The sequence below is a fragment of the Lissotriton helveticus genome, chromosome 11 (genome assembly GCF_964261635.1).
Source record: "Lissotriton helveticus chromosome 11, aLisHel1.1, whole genome shotgun sequence".
Taxonomy (NCBI): domain Eukaryota; kingdom Metazoa; phylum Chordata; class Amphibia; order Caudata; family Salamandridae; genus Lissotriton; species Lissotriton helveticus.
Genome location: NC_136072.1, coordinates 916,518,347 through 916,530,700, shown reverse-complemented (window position 1 = coordinate 916,530,700; position 12,354 = coordinate 916,518,347). Strand labels below are relative to the sequence as shown.

At 52.5% G+C, this 12,354-nt stretch overlaps 1 protein-coding gene across 2 annotated transcripts in view; it reads left to right on the top strand.

Annotated features, from left to right (window-relative positions):
- Positions 1–233: 233 nt before the first annotated feature.
- THOC5 (THO complex subunit 5) overlaps positions 234–12,354 on the top strand; it is a 242,432-nt gene continuing 230,311 nt past the window's right edge. For both annotated transcript variants that reach the window (XM_078667190.1, XM_078667189.1), the window contains exon 1: positions 234–357. The gene's annotated coding sequence lies outside the window, so the exon portion shown is untranslated. The remainder of the gene's footprint in view (positions 358–12,354) is intronic.

The following is a 12,354-nucleotide window of genomic DNA, read 5'->3' as shown; positions in this document are numbered from 1 at the left end:
TTTTTTTTTTTTAATCCGATTTCTAGACTGTCTGAAAAACGGACTGGCACGGAGCTACAAAAGCGCCTTATGCCTGAATGCCGAGTTACCATGGATATCACTAGCCACTATAGAATCAAGGAAACACAGAAATAGGACTTGTCACGTGACATCGTGCTTACTAAGGTTTCTTCGTCTAAGGTGAACTACTCCCCACCATGGAGTCAGAACATCTTTGCTAACGAGTGGTGTGCGCATGCGCGGGATGTGTATGTGAAACAGTGTAGTCAGGGTCAGAGGTTGTGCTTCCTGCGCACTGTGGCGGCAGCTGTGGATCTGGAGCCCGAGGAAAGGAGTGGGACTTCGGATCACAGCGAGGTGAGACACTGGACACGACCGAACGGACCCTTAGCTGGCGTGCGTCTGTGCCCGTCAAATATACATCGCGAACTCGTAATCACCCAGCAGCTAGTTTGACTTAGCCCGCAAATGGGACATGTAATTAAAAGCTCATGGGGAAATCTAGTGCGAGGACTTATGACTTTCTATCCAAGAGAGCATTTGGGATACGAGTTGTTGAAATGAGTTGCACGTCTGATCAGTGGGGTAAATATAAGAGATCTGCCCGATTGCCTATTTAATGTGTGTGGATTATCCAGGGGAGCTGTAGACATTAGAGATCTTCCACAATCAGGAGGGGTACAGAGAGAAGGGTTGTAACGCCTTACTGCATATCGTAACTCAGATTACAACTGTGTAATTGTGATTCCTATTGATTCATATAGTATTTCATTTTGCTGTGAGAGTAAAGTGCTTTCCTTTATAAAAAGATAATCACTGGGTTGGGAAATATGTTATCGTGTCTGTTCGTTGTTTGTTGAGTTCTGAGCTCTTGCTTTACAAACTACCTACCTGAAAAGCTTGACTTTCAACCTTGGTACTCCAGTGCGGAAAGGGTTGTACTGGGTCCACTTTGCGGAGCCTTAAACATCACAGCTGTGGCCCAATATAGACTGTAATGCCCTGTGGCCACTCTGAACGGATCTGACAGTGGTTAACTTGCAATGAGGGTGTAGTATTCTCATGTTATATGTATGTACTTGTATCCAGCTGCTCAGCCCAGTGTGTGTATTCTTATTGGAATCCTAGTGTGGGTGGAATGTTGGATTACCCACTACAGAGGGCCTAAATCGTTACAAGCCACAGTGACCACAAACAACTACATTTGAATTCACAAACTTGTGTTTATTCTGTAACCTTCCACTTCTGTCTAATGTTTATAAAATAGAAAATCATTACAGTGTTCCGATGTCCATTCAGACTATGTTCTTGTGATAGAATAAAACTGAATTAATAGTTAATCCCAGCTTAAGTTTCACCACCACACTTATATAGTTGTGATTTTACCATAATTCAAAGGATTGAGCCCCAGGTAGCTGTGAGTGGTTTAGTTCTGGAGATATTTTCCGGTGCTAGTACTTTGGAGTAGTTTGAGATGAATTTACAGATTTAGTCAAACTGCATCTTGCTTAACCTTGAACATTTCTCAGTAATTCTCTCTGAAAAACTCAGTTTAGTATGCCATTATCTGAACACCACGGTCTGTGCTACTTTTTTCTTTCTTAGGGTAACTTTATCACATCTTTAATCTATAAATTCAACTAATGTATCAGTAATTTGCCAGTAAAAATGCATTTTAAGCCACACACTACCAGTTTCAGTCCCTTTTTTACCCTGTGCACGTTTTCTTGGTAGAAAAGATCATCAGCAGCACTTCCAGGAGCAGATTGTGTTGACTAGTCAATATATGTCCAATATGTATTTCTGCTCATTGTTTTCCACTTTCCTGTGCCAGCAGTAAATAACATAACTTTACTTATTTGTTTAAGTAGCATTACTACAACAGCTGTCTCATAACTTAGTGAGCATAGTTTTGTTTTCTCTGTAAAATGGCCTGCATATGGACGTAGACTTTAATGGCACAGAGAGCAAAAATAAAAAATGGAAGTGCAATGCCAGTTATTCATATTACATTGGGATTTACCTTCACTCAGTTTTTTGTTTCTTTGACTCTCAGAGGCTCTGTAAGCATACAGAAATATAAAGAAAGTAGAATTCAGGACATGAACATTCACAGAAATCCGTACTTATTTAGATCTGTAGAAAAGGTTGCCCAAACCTATAGTAAAATGTATCAATAACTGGACAATTGATAGCAAAAATATACAGTAACCTTTCTCTGTTTTGGTTGACTAAAGGAATATGGAACATTTAAGTTCTCTGATTGTATATTGCGCAATTTACCATTTTTTTTAATGCTTTTAAACTAAACTGTTATACACAAGAAAACCTTCAGTGTGAAGGCACAAAGAAAGCTTGTTTTTTTCCCTTTAAAAGAAAAAAAAATATGGTGAGTGGGGTTAAGGCAAAACCTTTTTCTGTTTTAGGCCAAGTGAACTTTTGTAGTTCATTTTTGGGGTGCCGCTCGTGACTGGTGGCTGAGAGGGTGCTTCCTGGCCGTATCTCCTATCTGACCAGCGGAATCTTTGGTGAACGGCTGAACTTCTTTTTACGTCCCGCCGATCTTGGGGGTGAACTCTGGTGTTACCTGCAACGGGACTGCGAGGACCAGACTGCCGTGCGGCCCGTGATCCGCTGCAGCTGGCCCTCTTCCCGCCTCCATCTATTCTACTCCTACATTAGCACGCCCATTGTCGCGCACGCGGGACGCGTGCGGGCGCGCGTCGAGCGAAGCCCGGGCCAAGGGCGGGTCTGTTATAGCCCGTTTGTGACCGGGCGAGAATGGACTGGGCCCCCCCCCTCTAACCTGTGGTTTCTTATCGAACTTTTGCTCGGGGAGTAAGTGCCTTTGCTCGGTCTTATTGATTTCATAAAGGTTACAGAAATGTCCACACGAGAGAGAAAGAACAAGAAGGCAGGGGGTTCATTGCTATTGGGCACTTTAGACAACTTTATCATTAGAACAAACTCTGTTATAGATCAGGGAATTATACTGATGGAAAGGAGAGTGTCGCAGGACCTGGCTCAGGCCAAAAGGTCCTCTATGGGTCACATAGCTAACGCTAGAACACCAGAAGCCCTCAATAGAACTAACAACACCGATATTGAGGTGTTATTGCATAGTCCCCCCAGCTCGCAGGGTTCTTTTTGCTCCCTGCCAGCCCAAACCCCCAACTGTCGTCTGACATAAACATAGACAATGAAGCAGTAAAGGAGGTAATTGTGGTAGTAGGGGACAGCCCCTCAAAGGCTGGAAACACCAGACAACTCCGGGGAAGAAAGGAAGGGGCGATCCCGAAAAAGAAACAGCCAGCGCCCGTTGTGGTAGGTGGTAAAAAATCTAAACCCTCTAAGGGCCCGGAAAATAATCTTAAAATGACTGCCGCCCCCTTTGAGACTGAACCTAACACGCAAATCCCCCTAGCTGAAGGTGCTCACCCTGCCCAGAGACAGGTAGAAATTCCAGGGATTAGCGCAGAAATTAATACAGCCAACACCCGGGGCACTTTAGGACCAGTAGGACTCGATGAGGACTCCTTTCTAAATATCTTAGGGTCCGTGCTTAAATCTCTATTAGCACCTCTGGAGACAAGACTTATGGGGGTTGAAAAGCAGCTTGTTAAGCTACAGTCAGAGGTAAAGGGCATCAAGGCATGCGGGAAATCCAAAAATAGCATAACGAGTACATACAAAGTTGCAGATCCTTCAGATGTACAACCCATTCAATTACAAACTCAAAGGGCGGTGCAAGCCACTCCTAGTCTTGCGAACTCCCGTGTTACGGGTGGTCCACCTGTGTCACAACCCACACCTAATCCGATGGGTAAAGACCCAATGCCATCTGTGATACCAGTGAAAGATGCCGAAGGGGAATATACTGCTGTAAAGACTAGGCGGGCTCGCCCTGTAAATCTTCCCCCTCAATCGAACCCGTACGTGGTAGTCTTAACGGGTGTCTCAGAACTAAAAAATTCAAGCCTTGAGTCCTTTGCGTGTTTAAAAAATAAAGTTGCACATTGGCTCAATTTAAACAGAACTTTACCCCCCCCCCCACATGACATGCGAGATTATGATGGTGCGCAGGCTACCCTGGGTGGGCTATACTTCTAAAACGGTAACAGGGGACTGCATTTTGGTCAACTTTAGAGACCCCCGTACTGTGGAGTACATTTGTTCCTGGAATCAGCATAATCACAACCTCAACCAAGGACAGATGATAGAAGTTAGACCCATAGCCTTCTTTTTTCCTCCACCCATTTATCCGGATGCCCCAGCAGTATGGTCATCTATGGGACAGAGTAGTGGAAGGGTGGGAGGCTATAGTCGGGGCTACCAAACTTCTGAGAACTTCTACCCTTACATAATAGGTTTCCCCGCTAGATATGGTTGACTTGACTGACTGAATCTCCAACCATAACCCAGCGTGTAGAGGGGGCGAGGGATATGGAGAAAAACCCTCCTCCCCAGAAGCAAAATAATTACAGCAACTTTGATGACCACCTGGCTAGATTAAATTCAAAACTTATTAGCATAGAGGTCATACCGGATGTATTCCCACCTAAACACCAAATATCTCAACCTACACTTCTCTTGGAGAAAGAAGGGGCTTACAAGGTACCTTTGTGTCCCCCGGCCCCAGAGGCTTATGAGAGGGGGCAGCTCTTAACATTTCTCTCATGGAATATTGCGGGACTTTCAAACAAGCTAAATGACCCCACATTCATGAGTTTAGTTACGTATTTTTCTGTAATTTGTCTTCAGGAGACTTGGGAGAGGGAGGCTGTGCATATAAACGGATATCGCTCTTTTCATATCCCCGCCGAGCCATCAGTAAGGGGGAGAAACAAGGGGGGCTTATGTTATATTTCTAACACATCTAAAGTTAGGGTTAAAAATATTACTGTGGACTCAGTTTTTTCAGATGCTCGAGCTTAATTTGGATGGGTTTGAGACTTTTAATGTAATACATTTTTTAAATAATATACCTGAGTGCGAAATGTCCAGTGTCTTTGAGGGCCTCCTACAAGCTATGTTGAATTCAAACAGGGGTTGTCCAACTGGTAATCGTATATTATGGCCGGGGGACTTCAACTGTTTGTTGTGCCCAAATATAAATACCGACATATGTGGTTTGGTGAATGTTAAAGGTGAACCTTGTGCCCATTTAATTCACACACCATTAGGGAACTTTGTAAATAACTTGATGTCTGAATTGGATCTAGGATATGGGAATGAATTGTGTGTACCTCAGGTCAGTTTTAAACACACATTTAATGGTAGGGGATGCAATTCCCTAATCGATTATGTCCTGGCTTCGAATAGCTTTGCATACAACTTGATTGATTTTAAAACGGGAGCAATAGCAATCAGTGACCATTACCCAATTAGCTTTTCCCTTCTGCCTATGAAATTTAAAAATAATCGCCATGGAGTGGTAAATAATTTGTATGCCCACAAAGTAAATTTAGCAAAAAGAAACGGCTATACAATTAAATGTAACAAAATTAAACCTGCCCACTTCCTCCAAAAATTAATAGAAAGCAGACAGGAAGATTTCACGACCTGTCTCACCGAATCCAGTGAGCCGGATGCCATTATATTGGCTTTTACAAAAATCTGTGAGGAGATTAATAACTCTCTGGTAGGGCAAGAACGGAAAAGACAAAAAGATAAAACTGAGGGATGGTTTGATTCAAAATGCAGTAAAGCCCACTCCGCTCTAAAAAAAGCCCTTAATAGAGTACCTAAATGTACTATAGAATCAGAAATGCCAGAAGCACATATTATGCAGCGGTAAAAAAAAAGAAACAAGCATTGGAAATGCAATAGGGCTCGCATTAGGAAAGTTTGAGCTCTTGGTCTTAAAATTGATTTTTTTTTATTTATGTGTTATTTTTTAAAATAGCTAAATTAATAGCTTTGTCATTTACAGTGCCAATAGTTATAACTTTTGCAAATACCTATAGCATTTGTAATGCAACATATTTTGTATTTACGTGACTTAGATGTATTGATATTACAAATAACAATGGCTTTTAATTTTTTTAAATAATTAATACTTAAACAATTTATTTAATTTGTAATGGCAATAGCTTAAACTTTTGTAAATAACTTTTGTGAAGATTATCTTCAGTGTTTTTTATAGTGACGAAAATCCAAGAACAGAAGTGAAATATTAAATTTTTTTTGTGATTTGTAATAAAGCATGAAAGCTTGAAAACAGCTTGAAACATTGAAAGAACATATTTGAACCAGTGATGCTGTGGTTGCGCTGAGTGATGCTGTTGCGCTGAGTGATGCTGTGGTGGTGCTGAGTGATGCTGTGGTTGCGCTGAGTGATTCTGTGGTTGCGCTGAGTGGTGTGTGCATCGGTGGAGCTTAGTGGGTGCATTGGTGGAGCTGTGTGGTGGGTGCATTGGTGGAGCTTAGTTGGAGCATCGGTGGAGCTGTGTGGTGGGTGCATCGGTGGAGCTGTGTGGTGGGTGCCTCGGCAGAGCTGTGTGGTGGGTGCATCGGTGGAGCTGGGTGGGTGCATCTGTGGATCTGTGTGGTGGGTGCATCGGTGGAGCTGTGTGGTGGGTGCATCGGTGGAGCTGTGTGGTGGGTGCATCTGTGGCGCTATGTGGTGGGTGCATCTGTGGAGCTATGTGGTGGGTGCCTCGGTGGAGCTGTGTGGTGGGTGCCTCGGTGGAGCTGTGTGGTGGGTGCCTCGTGGAGCTGTGTGGTGGGTGCATCGGTGGAGCTGTGTGGTGGGTGCATCGGTGGAGCTGTGTGGTGGGTGCATCGGTGGAGCTGTGTCGGTGGAGCTGGGTGGTGGGTGCATCGGAGGAGCTGGGTGGTGGGTGCATCGGTGGAGCTGTGTCGGTGGAGCTGTGTGGTGGGTGCATCGGTGGAGCTGTGTGGTGGGTGCATCGGTGGAGCTGTGTGGTGGGTGCCTCAGTGGAGCTGTGCGGTGGGTGCCTCAGTGGAGCTGTGTGGTGGGTGCATCGGTGGAGCTGTGTCGGTGGAGCTGGGTGGTGGGTGCATCGGTGGAGCTGGGTGGTGGGTGCCTCGGTGGAGCTGTGTGGGCGGTGCATCGGTGGAGCTGTGTGGTGGGTGCCTTGGTGGAGCTGTATGGTGGGTGCCTCGGTGGAGCTGTGTGGTGGGTGCATCGGTGGAGCTGTGTGATGGGTGCATCGGTGGAGCTGTGTGGTGGGTGGAGCTGTGTGGTGGGTGCATCGGTGGAGCTGTGTGGTGGGTGCATCGGTGGAGCTGTGTGGTGGGTGCATCGGTGGAGCTGTGTGTGGGGTCGTTCGGTGGAGCTGTGTGGTGGGTGCCTCGGTGGAGGTGTGTGGTGGGTGCCTCGGTGGAGCTGTGTGGTGGGTGCATCGGTGGAGCTGTGTAGGTGGAGCTGTGTGGTGGGTGCATCGGTGGAGCTGTGTGGTGGGTGCATTGGTGGAGCTGTGTGGTGGGTGCCTCGGTGGAGCTCTGTGGTGGGTGCATCGGTGAAGCTGTGTGGTGGGTGCCTCGGTGGAGCTGTGTGGTGGGTGTATCGGTGGAGCTGTGTGGTGGGTGCATCGGTGGAGCTGTGTCGGTGGAGCTGTGTGGTGGGTGCATCTGTGGAGCTGTGTGGTAGGTGCCTCGGTGGAGCTGTGTGGTGGGTGCCTCGGTGGAGCTGTGTGGTGGGTGCATCGGTGGAGCTGGGTTGGTGGAGCTGTGTGGTGGTTGCATCAGTGGAGCTGGGTGGTGGGTGCATCGGTGGAGCTGTGTCGGTGGAGCTGTGTGGTGGGTGCATCGGTGGAGCTGGGTGGTGGGTGCATCAGTGGAGCTGGGTGGTGGGTGCATCAGTGGAGCTGTGTGGTGGATGCATCGGTGGAGCTCTGTGGTGGGTGCATCGGTGGAGCTGTGTCGGTGGAGCTGTGTGGTGGTTGCATCAGTAGAGCTGTGTGGTGGGTGCATCGGTGGAGCTGTGTGGTGGGTCGTTCGGTGGAGCTGTGTGGTGGGTCGTTCGGTGGAGCTGTGTGGTGGGTGCATCGGTGGAGCTGTGTGGTGGGTGCATCGGTGGAGCTGTGTCGGTGGAGCTGTGTGGTGGTTGCATCAGTAGAGCTGTGTGGTGGGTGCATCGGTGGAGCTGTGTGGTGGGTCGTTCGGTGGAGCTGTGTGGTGGGTGCATCGGTGGAGCTGTGTGGTGGGTGCATCGGTGGAGCTGTGTGGTGGGTGCATCGGTGGAGCTGTGTGGTGGGTGCCTTGGTGGAGCTGTGTGGTGGGTGCCTCGGTGGAGCTGTGTGGTGGGTGCCTCGGTGGAGCTGTGTGGTGGGTGCATCGGTGGAGCTGTGTGGTGGGTGCATCGGTAGAGCTGTGTGGTGGGTGCATCGGTAGAGCTGTGTGGTGGGTGCATCGGTGGAGCTGTGTGGTGGGTGCATCGGTGGAGCTGGGTGGTGGGTGCATCGGTGGAGCTGGGTGGTGGGTGCATCGGTGGAGCTGGGTGGTGGGTGCATCGGTGGAGCTGGGTGGTGGGTGCATCGGTGGAGCTGTGTGGTGGGTGCATCTGTGGAGCTGTGTGGTGGGTGCATCTGTGGAGCTGTGTGGTGGGTGCACCTTTGGAGCTGTGTGGTGGGTGCACCTTTGGAGCTGTGTGGTGGGTGCATCGGTGGAGCTGTGTGGTGGGTGCATCGGTGGAGCTGTGTGGTGGGTGCATCGGTGGAGCTGTATGGTGGGTACCTCGGTGGAGCTGTGTGGTGGGTGCATCGGTGGAGCTGTGTGGTGGGTGCATCGGTGTAGCTGTATGGTGGGTGCCTCGCTGGAGCTGTATGGTGGGTGCCTCGGTGGAGCTGTGTGGTGGGTGCCTCGGTGGAGCTGTGTGGTGGGTGCATCGGTGGAGCTGTGTGGTGGGTGCATCGGTGGAGCTGTGTGGTGGGTGCATCGGTGGAGCTGTGTGGTGGGTGCATCGGTGGAGCTGTATGGTGGTGCATCGGTGGAGCTGTGTGGTGGGTGCATCGGTGGAGCTGTGTGGTGGGTGCATCGGTGAAGCTGTGTCGGTGGAGCTGTGTGGTGGCTGCATCGGTGGAGCTGTGTGGTGGGTGCATTGGTGGAGCTGTGTGGTGGGTGCATCGGTGGAGCTGTGTGGTGGGTGCATCGGTGGAGCTGTGTGGTGGGTGCATCGGTGGAGCTGTGTGGTGGGTGCATCGGTGGAGCTGTGTGGTGGGTGCCTCGGTGGAGCTGTATGGTGGGTGCCTCGGTGGAGCTGTATGGTGGGTGCCTCGGTGGAGCTGTGTGGTGGGTGCATCGGTGGAACTGTGTGGTGGGTGCATCGTTGGAGCTGTCTCGGTGGAGCTGTGTGGTGGCTGCATCGGTGGAGCTGTGTGGTGGCTGCATCGGTGGAGCTGTGTGGTGGGTCCCTTAGTGGAGCTGTATGGTGGGTGTCTCAGTGGAGCTGTGTGGTGGGTGCATCGGTGGAGCTGTGTGGTGGGTGCATCGGTGGAGCTGTGTGGTGGGTGCATCGGTGGAGCTGTGTCGGTGGAGCTGTGTGGTGGGTGCATCGGTGGAGCTGGGTGGTGGGTGCATCGGTGGAGCTGTGTCGGTGGAGCTGTGTGGTGGATGCATCGGTGGAGCTGGGTGGTGGGTGCATCGGTGGAGCTGTGTCGGTGGAGCTGTGTGGTGGGTGCATCGGTAGAGCTGTGTGGTGGGTGCATCAGTGGAGCTGTGTGGTGGGTCGTTCGGTGGAGCTGTGTGGTGGGTCGTTCGGTGGAGCTGTGTGGTGGGTGCATCGGTGGAGCTGTGTGGTGGGTGCATCGGTGGAGCTGTGTGGTGGGTGCATCGGTGGAGCTGTGTGCATCGGTGGAGCTGGGTGGTGGGTGCATCGGTGGAGCTGTGTCGGTGGAGCTGTGTGGTGGGTGCATCGGTGGAGCTGGGTGATGGGTGCATCGGTGGAGCTGTGTCGGTGGAGCTGTGTGGTGGCTGCATCGGTAGAGCTGTGTGGTGGGTGCATCGGTGGAGCTGGGTGGTGGGTGCATCTGTGGAACTGTGTGGTGGGTGCCTTGGTGGAGCTGTGTGGTGGGTGCCTCGGTGGAGCTGTGTGGTGGGTGCCTCGGTGGAGCTGTGTGGTGGGTGCCTCGGTGGAGCTGTGTGGTGGGTGCATCGGTGGAGCTGTGTGGTGGGTGCATCGGTGGAGCTGTATGGTGGGTACCTCGGTGGAGCTGTGTGGTGGGTGCATCGGTGGAGCTGTGTGGTGGGTGCCTCGGTGGAGCTGTATGGTGGGTGCCTCGGTGGAGCTGTATGGTGGGTGCCTCGGTGGAGCTGTGTGGTGGGTGCATCGGTAGAGCTGTGTCGGTGGAGCTGTGTGGTGGCTGCATCGGTGGAGCTGTGTGGTGGGTGCCTTGGTGGAGCTGTATGGTGGGTGCCTCGGTGGAGCTGTATGGTGGGTGCCTCGGTGGAACTGTGTGGTGGGTGCATCGGTGGAGCTGTGTGGTGGGTGCACCGGTGGAGCTGTGTCGGTGGAGCTGTGTGGTGGGTGCACCGGTGGAGCTGTGTCGGTGGAGCTGTGTGGTGGGTGCCTCGGTGGAGCTGTGTGGTGGGTGCCTCGGTGGAGCTGTGTGGTGGGTGCATCGGTGGAGCTGTGTGGTGGGTGCCTCAGTGGAGCTGTGTGGTGGGTGCATCGGTGGAGCTGTGTCGGTGGAGCTGGGTGGTGGGTGGAGCTGTGTGGTGGGTGCATCGGTGGAGCTGTGTGGTGGGTGCATCGGTGGAGCTGTGTGGTGGGTGCATCGGTGGAGCTGTGTGGGGGGGTCGTTCGGTGGAGCTGTGTGGTGGGTGCCTCGGTGGAGCTGTGTGGTGGGTGCCTCGGTGGAGCTGTGTGGTGGGTGCCTCGGTGGAGCTGTGTGGTGGGTGCATCGGTGGAGCTGTGTGGTGGGTGCATTGGTGGAGCTGTGTGGTGGGTGCCTCGGTGGAGCTCTGTGGTGGGTGCATCGGTGAAGCTGTGTGGTGGGTGCCTCGGTGGAGCTGTGTGGTGGGTGCATCGGTGGAGCTGTGTGGTGGGTGCATCGGTGGAGCTGTGTCGGTGGAGCTGTGTGGTGGGTGCATCGGTGGAGCTGTGTGGTAGGTGCCTCGGTGGAGCTGTGTGGTGGGTGCCTCGGTGGAGCTGTGTGGTGGGTGCCTCGGTGGAGCTGTGTGGTGGGTGCCTCGGTGGAGCTGTGTGGTGGGTGCATCGGTGGAGCTGTGTGGTGGGGGCATCTGTGGAGCTGTGTGGTGGGGGCATCTGTGGAGCTCTGTGGTGGGTGCATCGGTGGAGCTGGGTTGGTGGAGCTGTGTGGTGGTTGCATCAGTGGAGCTGGGTGGTGGGTGCATCGGTGGAGCTGTGTCGGTGGAGCTGTGTGGTAGGTGCATCGGTGGAGCTGGGTGATGGGTGCATCAGTGGAGCTGTGTGGTGGATGCATCGGTGGAGCTGTGGTGGATGCATCGGTGGAGCTGTGTCGGTGGAGCTGTGTGGTGGTTGCATCAGTAGAGCTGTGTGGTGGGTGCATCGGTGGAACTGTGTGGTGGGTCGTTCGGTGGAGCTGTGTGGTGGGTGCATCGGTGGAGCTGTGTGGTGGTTGCATCAGTAGAGCTGTGTGGTGGGTGCATCGGTGGAGCTGTGTGGTGGGTCGTTCGGTGGAGCTGTGTGGTGGGTGCCTCGGTGGAGCTGTGTGGTGGGTGCATCGGTGGAGCTGTGTGGTGGGGGCATCCGTGGAACTCTGTGGTGGGTGCATCGGTGGAGCTGTGTCGGTGGAGCTGTGTGGTGGGTGCATCGGTGGAGCTGTGTCGGTAGAGCTGTGTGGTGGGTTCATCGGTGGAGCTGGGTGGTGGGTGCATCAGTGGAGCTGGGTGGTGGGTGCATCGGTGGAGCTGGGTGGTGGGTGCATCGGTGGAGCTGTGTGGTGGGTGCATCGGTGGAGCTGTGTGGTGGGTGCATCGGTGGAGCTGTGTGGTGGGTGCATCGGTGGAGCTGTGTGGTGGGTGCATCGGTGGAGCTGTGTGGTGGGTGCATCGGTGGAGCTGTGTGGTGGGTGCCTCGGTGGAGCTGTGTGGTGGGTGCCTCGGTGGAGCTGTGTGGTGGGTGCATCGGTGGAGCTGTGTGGTGGGTGCATCGGTGGAGCTGGGTGGTGGGTGCATCGGTGGAGCTGGGTGGTGGATGCATCTGTGGAGCTGTGTGGTGGGTGCATCTGTGGAGCTGTGTGGTGGGTGCATCTGTGGAGCTGTGTGGTGGATGCATCTGTGGAGCTGTGTGGTGGGTGCACCTTTGGAGCTGTGTGGTGGGTGCACCTTTGGAGCTGTGTGGTGGGTGCATCGGTGGAGCTGTGTGGTGGGTGCATCGGTGGAGCTGTGTGGTGGGTACCTCGGTGG